Genomic DNA, 11368 nt, shown 5'->3' with positions numbered 1-11368 from the left:
CAGCCCTCAGGGCCTGTAATCTTAACCATCACTCTAATGTGATTGTTCAAAAATTGTTATTTTTTAAAAGATTTTATTTATTTATTAATGAAGACACACACACAGAGACAGAGATACAGGCATAGGAGAAGCAGGCTCCCTGTGGGGAGATCCCAGGACTCTTCAGGATCATGAACCGAGCCAAAGGCACGCACTCAACCACTGAGTCACTCAGGTGCCCCCCAAATTATTTTCATAATCAATCACTTTAAAAAATCATGGTATTAGGATGCTTGAAGTAAGAGTCGCTATGGTGCAGAGTATAGGGCACTCACTGGGCTGTGAGTGACCCAGACGATGACCTCTGGGGATGTCACAGGGGTCACTCGGACCAATACAGGCAGAGTGGAGCCAGCTGTGACGGAAATCACAGTGACACCATGGAGGGGGCGCTGGTAACACAGACGTGCTAACAACCTACTTTGATTCATTACATGCTTTGGTGATGAACATCTACGTTGAATTACATTTGTGTAAATATGTACCATCAATCTCCTCCCAAATTTGCAAAATGGCAAAACAAACCAGAGGGAAAGCTCCAGAGGATTCGTGGAGGCCAGATCAAGTCTCTCTGCCTGTTGGGACTCTTTCCAGACTCGGGCCACCCACTGCAGTTCGCTCAATTTCCCCTGTCACCTGCAGGTGGCAGCACCAGCGTCATCGCTGTGAGTCCAAGAGAGAGTAGCTTAGAGACCGAAGATAATGGGGTTGGATAAAGAAGTAAGATCCCATGAACTCCGACTTCGGAAAAAAACATGTCATTCATTTCAACCCCTCCAGGCTAGCTGAACTTGAAACTCCCCATGCTCAGGCCTCGTGGGCCCAGAAGAGCTGCTGTGCCGGGCAGGCGATGAGGGCACGTGCAGCATCCTCTCCCCGGCTGCGCCAGGGGCTTGGCGAAGGCCCAAAGGACAGGGCCCAGAACAATACCCCGCGAGGTTATCAGTCCCTCGGCGGCCACACTGCAGCGCTGAGGCTGGCCCTTCACCTTTCACAAGACCTTATATCCCTGCATCCACTGCCACAGAGGATCCGCGCATGGTCAGCCGCCTCCCACATGCTGTCCCTCCGGGGGACAGGAGAAGCCTGCCACTGTGCATGTCCGGGGGAGGGGGGGGGGCTGCTGTGGGCCCCACCACCCTGACTTCCCGCTCAGCGCAGGCCCTGGCAGAAAGCAGAGGAATTGGTCCTGGCTCTGCAGTCTGGGGACAGGAGGTTTTTCCCTTTAGACCAGACAGAGTGGTGGTCATTTTGTCCCACTTTTGCTGTGCAAGGACCTGTTCGCCATCTCTTTCTATGCCTTTTCTCTTTCCCTCAAATAGATACTCATGACATGCAAACCAAATGATTGGAGACTGTGGCCTTTCACAGAAGGACTTACATCTGGGGAAGAACTGGATACAACTGCATGACAAGTCATGGTGTCCTTTCAGACATGCACACAGGCTGTTGGGGGAGATCTTTGGGGGCAGTAGGTTCTTTCTACGATTCCTTAAATTACATCTCCTAATTCACAGTGGGCTCATGCCTTACATAGGCCAGGCCAAACATATGTGGCCGAAAGGGAAGTCTGACTTTTTGGCAAACCTCCTTCTCTTAGGTGAAGCATGGAGATATGACCTTAGTAATGTGAACAGCAATTTAGAATCTCAAGATAGAAAAAGCATGAAACTCAGAAACTTCTTTAATCAAAGTTGATTCTCTAGGAATTGCAGTTGCCTTTATGCAGCAACAGGTTTGGGAGACACCCATTCCACACATGGACTTCTGACAAGTAAATGTTAATCCCTGGTGTTTGTAATTATGATAATTATTACATGTGAACACCGTAGCTGGCACCCATTGTCATCTCCTGGTACTCCAGTACAAAGAATCATTAATTTAGTAGGTGGCACACTCCTATTAGTTTGTCAGTGCCCCCCCCACCTTATGAAAGCAGGTATAATTATTTTCGTATAAAAATTACTTCTCCCTCTACTTTCCCTACCTAAAATCATCTTTCAGTGAGCTCCACCTTCCGGTGAAGATATCTGTCTCTTCCCCTCCCCCACTCACCTAAAGTCTCTAGACTCTGCCCTAGCTTGACCACCCAGGAAACAGTCTAGATTATACATTATGAAATTTGATTATAGTTGATTAAACACATTGTTAAATACTGCCCTGACTTGTTCTCAGTTTTCTTTCTGAAAGTATAATCTGAACTAGGTTGTGAGTACCAAGAGGACAAGGACCATATTCATTAATCCTGGGTTTAATAAGATATTAATAAGATTAAAAGTATGCTTAATAAATATTTGTTCAATAGGTAGGTATCGAGATGACAGTTTATTGTTGAGAAACAGGAAAGTTCATCCACTTCATCTTTTGATGAACGTCCGAGTTTCAGCTCTGTGCCAAGAGGCTGCGCTGGGCTGTGTCAAGGATATCAAATATTAGGAAGACAAAGCCCCACTCTAATTTGTGGAGGGATAATGCATTCACACAGCTCACCATAAGGCAGTGTAAATGCCTCAGGAGTGTTAGAAACCAAGAGTCCTAAAGTTCAGAGGGGCAATAGAGAGAGCTCTTGTGGCTGGTGGTTGAGGAAATTTTAGAGAAATAGCTTCTGAGCAGGGCTTTGGGTATAGGAAGGATTTCAGAAGGTGAAATTGATGGGTGAGAGCTGCAGGCAGAGGGAATGGTATAAGCAAAAGTAGGGGAATGGGAAATAAGTACTAAAACTTGGGAAACCAAGCAACTCAGTTTGATTGCAGGAATGTGGTAAAAGTTACAATATCTGACATTTATTAAGAAACTCGTGTAGGCCTGGTATTATGCTTTGTGTAGTTTATCTTATCTCATCCTCCCAATAATACGTGAAGTAGGTGCTGCTAATACTCCCATTTTATGGATGGAGAAGCAGAGGTGCAGGTAATTTACCCAAGGCCTTAGCACTACTAGGTTGGGATCTGACTCTGGAGTCACGCTATTTGACCTCTAACGTGCATGTGGAAGGAAGGGAGAAACAAGATTGAGAAGATTGTTTGGCAGATGATTTTAAATTGTGCCTTGAATGTTAGAACTCAATTTGGTAAGTAGTGGAGGACTGCTGCTGATTATTGTACAGATAAGCCACCCAGTGACAGTCAGCCTTTAGGAAGACTGATATGGGGGCTGGAGGTAAGATGGATGAGAGGGGACAGAAACAGAGAAGGAAAGACCAAGGAAGAGGTGAATGCAGACAGGGGATAAAAACTCAAGGTGTGAGTGGTGCAATGAGATGGAACACAAGCAATTGTTGTAGAGATGTTTTAGAAGTAGATTCTGGCTTTCCAGTCAGGCGCTGAGTTGTTCTTCAGATCATGTCTGGTAGCTCCGTGGTTGTAACAGAGAACATGGAGGCCCAGAGGGAATGGACCCCGGGGACATCATTGAGAGCAACTGGCATGAGATTATTGATAACTTCGACAATACGAATTTAAAGGAATCTTTTCTTCGGGGCATCTATGCTCATGTTTTTGAGAATCCTTCAGCTATTTAACAGAGAACTATTATTCCTTGTATTAAAGATCCAAAAGATAATTCTGGCATTTGGAGACTATATGGGAGAAACTTGTCATGCCTGCATTGGTGGAACTGATGTTCGGAATGAAATGCAAAAACTGCAGGCTGAGGCTCTGCATATTGCTGTTAGTATGCCAGGGAAACTGATATGTTAAACAGAAGATATCTTTCTCCACAATGGATCAAATGTTTGTTTTGGATGAAGCAGATGAAATGTTGAGCCGAGAGTTTAAGGATCAAATCTAGGAGATTTTCCAAAAATTAAATACAAGTATTCAGGTTGTGTTGCTTTCTGCCACAATGCCGACTGATATGTTGAAGGTGACCCAAAAATTCATGAGAGATCCACTTTGAATTCTGGTGAAAAAAGAATTGATCCTTGAAGGAATCAAATAGTTTTATATTAATGTTGAAAGAGAGGAATGGAAGTTGGATACACTTTGTATTTCTATGAAACACTGATGATTACTTAGGCTGTTATTTTTCTCAATACAAGGCACAAGATGGACTGAGAAAATGCATGCCAGGGATTTCACAGTTTATGTCCTGCAAGGTGACATGGACCAGAAGGAATGAGAGGTGTCATGAGGGAATTCTGATCAGAGTCAAGCCCTGTTTTGATCACTTCTGCTTGTTAGCTCATGGGATTGATGTGCAACAAGTGTCATTGGTTATATACTATATCTACCTACTAATTGTGAAAACTATATTCACAGAATTGGCAGAGGGGGGTGATTTTGGGAGGAAAGGTGTGGCTATAAACTTTGTTACTGAAGAAGACAAGAGGATTCTTTGTGACATTGAGACTTTCTATATACTACAGTGGAGGAAATGCCAGTGAATGTGGCGGACCTTATTGAATTCCAAGGATGAGATAGTTTTTTTTTTTTAACATTTTTTAAATTTTTATTTATTTATGATAGTCACAGAGAGAGAGAGGCAGAGACACAGGCAGAGGGAGAAGCAGGCTCCATGCACCGAGAGCCCGATGTGGGATTCGATCCCGGGTCTCCAGGATCGCGCCCTGGGCCAAAGGCAGGCACTAAACTGCTGCGCCACCCAGGGATCCCAGGATGAGATAGTTTTGAATGCAGTGCTTACTGTTGCTGAATAGGTAACCACAATGTGCATTGTGCTTCTTTATTTGGGAATATTTGAATCTTATCTCAATGCTCATAACAGATCAGAAATATAGATTTTGATAGCACAGCAATGTTAGTTGTGAGATCTTTTGAGGAAAGGCTTTATCCTCTTTAGAGGTGGACTGTTGGGGCTGGGTATAAAAGATAGGGTCTGGGGGATCCCTGGGTGGCGCAGCGGTTTGGCGCCTGCCTTTGGCCCAGGGCGCGATCCTGGAGACCGGGGATCGAATCCCACATCGGGCTCCCGGTGCGTGGAGCCTGCTTCTCCCTCTGCCTGTGTCTCTGCCTCTCTCTCTCTCTCTCTCTCTCTCTCTCTCTGTGACTATCATGAATAAATAAATAAAATCTTTAAAAAAAAAAAGATAGGGTCTGTAAAATCTTTCTAAGAAATTTATTTCCTTCTGTAGAAGTGGTTGTATTAGATGTTTTCTATCATTTAATAATATATTTGTGGACTAAAAGATAAAATTACTATATAAAATCAGCCAATATGTTCGGTTAGCATATCTGCCTTTATTGTATTTGTCATTAGCCTAAATAGAAAGGCCTTTAAAATTGATTTTTTAAAGAAAGCATTTGAATGAGTTTTGTTTGGTATTGTATTTCTTCTTTTTTTTTTTTTTTAAGATTTTATTTATCTTTTCATGAGAGACACACAGAGAGAGGCAGAGACATAGGCAGAGGGAGAGGGAGAGGGAAAAGCAGGCTCCCTGTGAGGAGCCTGATGCAGGACTCGATCCCAGAATCTCGGGATCACTACCTGAGTGGCCTGAGCCAAGGGCAGATACTCAACCACTGAGCCACCCAGATGCCCCGGTATTGTATTTATTCAGTAAAGTATTTAATTAGTAAAAAAAAGAAAAAGATTCTATAGGGCTTGGTAACTTGGTGAAGTGTCAGGTGAAGGGAAGTGGACAGTTACTTGGACAGTGACTCTAAAGCATCAAGCTGAACCCCGAGGAAATGGCAGCAACATGGATGGGTGCCGGGAGGTAGGCAGAGCTGGTTCAAGAAAGATGGCTCCTTTTGCTTGGTCAGTGGTGTTGGTGGAACTACACTGGACTATATTTTGGAGGTCATGTGCAACAGACGGGGGGTTGGGGGAGATGCCAATCTGGAACACTGGAGTGAGGTTAGGGCTGAGGGTATAGCTTTGGGAATCCTTCATAGTGAAGACAGGAGAGAGAGAGCCCAAGGGGGGTGGGAGGCAAGGATGGGAGAGAGAGGGCCAAGGGGGGTGGGGAGCCTAGACAAGCGTAGGGAGGAACTGGAGAAAGACAAGTCACACAAGGCAAAAGAGGGACTGGTCAGTGAGAAGGGAGACTGAAAGGACATTACGAAAGCCAATGCGGAGACTTTTCAAGGCAGAAGGATGGTCAGCATCAAGCACCGTGGAAAGTCACAGAAGAAGAGGACTGAATTACTTTGGCAACTAGGGGTCACTAGATCTAACACTAGAGAATGAGATATGCATATTTTGATATGTGTATATGGTGGAATATTCTGCAGACATTAAAAACCAGGCTTTCTAAGAATATTTAAGGATTTGGCAATGAACAAAATGTTAACATATTCTGGGATGTTTTCTTATGTTTTCTGCCAGGCATTCCCGCTTTTGTCAAGCTGAACAGAGTTAAAGGTGGTGCTGAGAACTGGAATGGGATGTGAAAGGCTTGGTTGCTTGATATTGGAAAGGGCTTGGAGTGATGTGCGTGAAGGATCAGGGAAGATGAGGAAGAGGACAAGAAGGGGCCTGAATGACAGATGGTGAAGAAGGCAGAAGAGCCTGGGTATGGCAGAGAACTTGTGAATGAGAGAGAGGGCATAGCTTGAGTTGGTGAGAGCTGAAGAAGACATAGAGGTATGCTGATGATTGCCACCTTTCAAAGAATGTGATTTCTTATGTTATTTATTGGAGAAATTGAGGCAAAAATATAAATTTATTTTTAATGACTTTTTGGATGTTGCATAGATGAATCCTCTTTTTTTTAAAGGCATTTTGGGCTCAGTCAGTTCAGCATCTGACTCTTGATTTTGGCTCTGGTAATGATCTCAGGGTCATAGAATCAAGCCCCATATCTGGCTCTTTACTCAGCAGGAGTCTGCTGGAGATTCTCTTTTTCTGTCTCCCTCTAACCCTCCCCCTCTCTCTCTCTTTAAAATAAGAACATCTTCAAAAAAAAAAAAAAACATTTCATAATGGAGAATTTCCAAACATCCACAAAAACAGAGAAAATAGTTTGATGCACCTGATTCAGCCATCACTCACCTTCACCAATTACTAGTACATGGCCAGTCTATTTCATATGGACCCCACATGCCCCTAGGCATTAATGAGGCTCTTTGGGTGGCTCAGTTGGTTAAATGTCCAACTCTGGTTTAGGCTCAGGTCATGGGATTGAGCCCCGATTTTGGCTCCATGCTCAGTGTGGAGTCTGTTTGTGCCTCTCCCTCTGCTCCTCCCCCTGCTTGCATTCTCTCTCTCTCAAATACATAAATAAATAAAATCTTAAAAAAAAAAGAAATTAAGCATTGATGAAACAATGGTGAAATTCTAATAAAGTCTGTAAAAACATTAATTTATTGGTTTTGACAAGTGTACTATAGTTCTTTTTTTTCCTTTAAAGATTTTATTTATTTATTCATGAGAGGTACAGAGAGAAAGGCAGAGACACAGGCAGAGGGAGAAGTAGGCTCCATGCAGGGAGCCCAATGCAGGACTTGATCCAGGAACTGCAGGATTATGCTCTGAGCGGAAGTCAGAAGTTCAACTGCTGAGCCACCCAGGGGTCCGTACAGTTCTATGAGATATTAATATTTGGGGTGGCTGGATAAAGAGCACATGAGACCTTTTTTTTCACAATATTTGCAACCTTTTTAGAAGTCTGAATTTACGTAAAAATAACAGAGTTAAAAATTTGAAAGAGGAATTTCAGTAGAGTGACAGAGTAAGTTAAAGGTAAATTGTAGGGGATTAAGAAATAAAGGAAGAGGGCAGCCCGGGTGGCTCAGCGGTTTAGCACCTGCCTTCAGCCCAGGGCGTGATCCTGGAGACCCGGGATCGAGTCCCACATCGGGCTCCCTGCATGGAGCCTGCTTCTCCCTCTGCCTGTGTCTCTGCCTCTCTCTCTTCTCTGTGTGTATCTCATGAATAAGTAAATAAAATCTTAAAAAAAAAAAAAGAAATAAAGGAAGATAGGAAAGAACATGTTGCAACATCTGGCCATAGTTCAAGGGAGTAGGAAGATTACAATAGTTTTTTAATATAACAATATTGTTTTTTAGACTGGAGGAGAGGGGTGACCTGGGTTGCTCAGTCAGTTGAGTGTCCAACCCTTGATCTCAGTTCAAGTCGATCTTAGGATTGTAAATTCAAGTGCTGCATTGGGCTCCATGCCTAGTGTAAAAAAAGGACTGGAGGAGACCTGAGCTTGTGGGCAGGAAAGCCAGAGGAGTTTGAAGATATAAAAGTAAAATCTTTTTTGTGTGTTTAAAATTTTCTGTAATAAGTTCTTTTAAAATAAATAAATTAATTGATGTTATAATGAAGGATAAGAGCCAGAGCAGAGATGGGTTTGCATGGACAGGGAAATAAAAACCACACCGCTAGGGGCACCTGGATGGCTCAGTTGGTTGAGCATCTGCCTTCGGCACAGGTCATGATCTTGGGGTCCTGAGATGGAACTCCACATTGGGCTCCCTGCTCAGTGGGGAGTCTTCTTCTCCTTCTCCCTCTGCCTCTCCCCTCTGCTCATGCTTTCTCTCTCTCTCTCTCAAATGAATAAATAAAATATTAAAAAACAAAACAAAAACAAAAAACAAAACCTCACCGCTTTCTCTGAAATAGGAGGAATCCAGGAGAGGATGGATGTGGCCAGAGAGAAATTCTAAGGTGGAGAGAAATGGTTGAGGTAGACTTTTTACTGAACAGGAAAATGAAAATGACATCCTCAGATGAAAGTGAGAGACATGGGGATGAAATTGGAAACTTGATACTTGAAAATGCTTTGCAATGGCTGGAAAGAAACAACAGTAAGCCAATTCTAGATGGATAACCATGGGAGCAGGGAGGGCCCATATGAAGCTGGGGAGTAGAAATACTTAGCAGGCCTTGTGGTATAGTTGTGATACTTTCTCTAGCGAAACTTGGCAGCCCTGGGGTGAGCAGATGGTAGGTGACCTAGAGTGAGGGTTGGTGTTGGAAGTGTTGGCAGGTAAAATGGCCAAGGGGGCCAAGGATGTTTGCAAAGGCAGCACTGAATGGCTGGAGGCCAAGAGCTCTGTGGTAGACTTGCTTGTCCCTGGTCCCATGGGGTTACATCAATCAACATGCCATTGACCTTGATATGTAGAGTTCTTGGATATTCTTCATTTAGCCAAGGGGGATAGTTATTTTGGCAAAGGCCAACTCATAAAATGACAGATCCAGGGTTTACCTTATTTGTAGGTTGCTCTATCTTTTGCACTTCTGTTCCCTTCGGATGAACCACTAGCGGGATGTTCATGATTCCAGAGATGAGTCTCCCTTCTCTTCTGTGGTTTTACTCACAGTCTGAGATTCTTGGCATTGATTACTTCCTCAAGTGAGGAGAATGGGCATTTCTATCCAGCAATTTCCAGTTAATAGATTTGGTTCTTTGATTTCTCAGGTGGGTTCTGGGAACAAACTGAGCAATGACACAGAAAAGTCACCTGCCCTCCCTCCTTAGGTAGAAGAGCATCCTAAGGTGTTAGAAACATACCTTGCTCTGCAACCACAGCTTCCAGCCCTTTAAGGGGAGTGGCTTTGGGAAATCATTCCTCATGAAAAAGTAACTCAAAGCCAGGAAAGTGTTTCTAAAAAGATGATGTCTTAATTTGTTAGGACTGTCATAATAAAGTACCACAAATTGGGTGGGTTTCATAATAGAAATTTATTGTCTCACAGTTCTGGATGTTAGAAGTCCAAGGTCAAGGTGTCATCAGGGTTGGTTTCTTTTGAGGACTGTGAGGGAAGGGTCTGATCTAGGCCTCTCTCCTTGGATTGTAGGTGGCTGTCTTTTTCTTCCTTATGTGTGTCCATGCCAGTGCCCAAATTTCCTCTTTTTATATAGATTAGGACCTACCTTAATGATCTCGTCCTAACTTAACTAATTGTATCTGCAATGACCCTATTTCCAAATAAGGTCACATTTTCAGGCACCAGGGATTAGGGCTTCAACATATGAATTTGGGTTTGGGGGCACAATTCAAACCATAACAGATGGGTTGGCACAGTCCCTTCTTTGTCTCTTCTTCACCATTTCCATCTTGTAGGCCCTCATGATTCTCTACTGGAGGTAGTGAAATAGCTTCACATGAACCCTTGTCTCCCGTCCCTCAACTTTGGTCGACTTTGCATGTTGCCATCAGATTCATATTTCTAAAATTCCCACTTTTATCATGATTCCTGATTACAAATCATCCATGGTTCATTGCCCATGGGAATGGTCCCAAAGCTTTCCCGTTTGTTGGAATCATGCAGCAAGTTTGAAGGAATTCCTGAACTCTTTCCTCTGACATTCTGATTTATAAGGTCTGACATTTTTTTAAGCTCCCCAGATGATTTTTATCATGAGATGCACCAATTTAGAGAATAGACTCATACTCCCCACAATCTGACCCAGTTTACCCTTTAACGTCATCATCCTTTAGAACCCTCTGTTCTACTTTTTGGACCCCAGTATATATTTTTGAGCTGGACCACTTGAGGAGACCCTCCCTGTCGCTGCTTCTCCAGCCTGCTCTAGTTCCCAAGTTCCACCTTTTCTCTGGAGTCTCTCTACCATTCCATCCCTCTGTTACCTCCCCCTCCTTGACCTCTAGTATCTTCCGTCATTAGTCACTAGGCAGAGAGCTGCACCTTGTGAAGGTTCATAGATCACAAAATGCCAGGGCTGGGAGCACCCTAGAGACCAGATGTGTCTCAAAGGGCCTCAGGGTTCAGAGGAGGAAACTGAGGCCCCTACATGATTTGCTCAGGGTCATACAGTTCAGGATGTGACTCCAAACAGACGGACTAAATAAAAACCTTAGATTTCCTATCACTTCCCCTACCCCTAGAGCCAGTCATTGTCCTCTGGCAGAGGCTGGATCAAATGTGTTCTCTGCAGAGGCTGAGCTGCAGAGGCTTTGGAGTTGAGGACTCAGAGCAGGGCACCTACTGAAAAGAATGGAGTTAAGTGAGAGACCACATACGGAATAGGCCCCCGCCCCCCCCACCAGTACACTGTCATCAGAAATACCTGAAGCAAAAAACTGGGTCACTTCTTTCTGGAGAAACTGACCAGTCTAAGAGGAGGTACAGACAGAGAGGATTAATCAACAAAGTGGCTGGTTTCCAACAAGCCCCACCCATGCAGTCAGTCAGCCTTTGGTCTCTTGCTTTCCCATGTGAATAAAAAGTCATGATCACCAGAGACCCCCCCCACAAAAAAAAAAAAAAAAAAGAAAAGCACAAGAAATAAAGAAGGTCTTGTAGCCCAGATAGAAGTGCATAAAAGAAAAATAGGTTTTATGTAAAAGACTGGGAGATGGAAGAGCATAAGACTTTTCAATAGCAAGTTGGAAATTAGAAGATGATGGACGGGGAGGGGGGTGGGTGCCAGAAGGAGTTGTGGCCAGAG

General features: G+C 43.7%; 1 pseudogene; it reads left to right on the top strand.

Annotated features, from left to right (window-relative positions):
- The first annotated feature begins 336 nt into the window (after positions 1–336).
- LOC100684103 lies at positions 337–4455 on the top strand (annotated as a pseudogene).
- The last annotated feature ends 6913 nt before the right edge of the window (positions 4456–11368 follow it).

The sequence above is a fragment of the Canis lupus genome, chromosome 17, assembly GCF_011100685.1.
Source record: "Canis lupus familiaris isolate Mischka breed German Shepherd chromosome 17, alternate assembly UU_Cfam_GSD_1.0, whole genome shotgun sequence".
In the NCBI taxonomy this organism is placed as follows: domain Eukaryota; kingdom Metazoa; phylum Chordata; class Mammalia; order Carnivora; family Canidae; genus Canis; species Canis lupus.
This window is presented reverse-complemented; position numbering and strand designations above follow the sequence as displayed.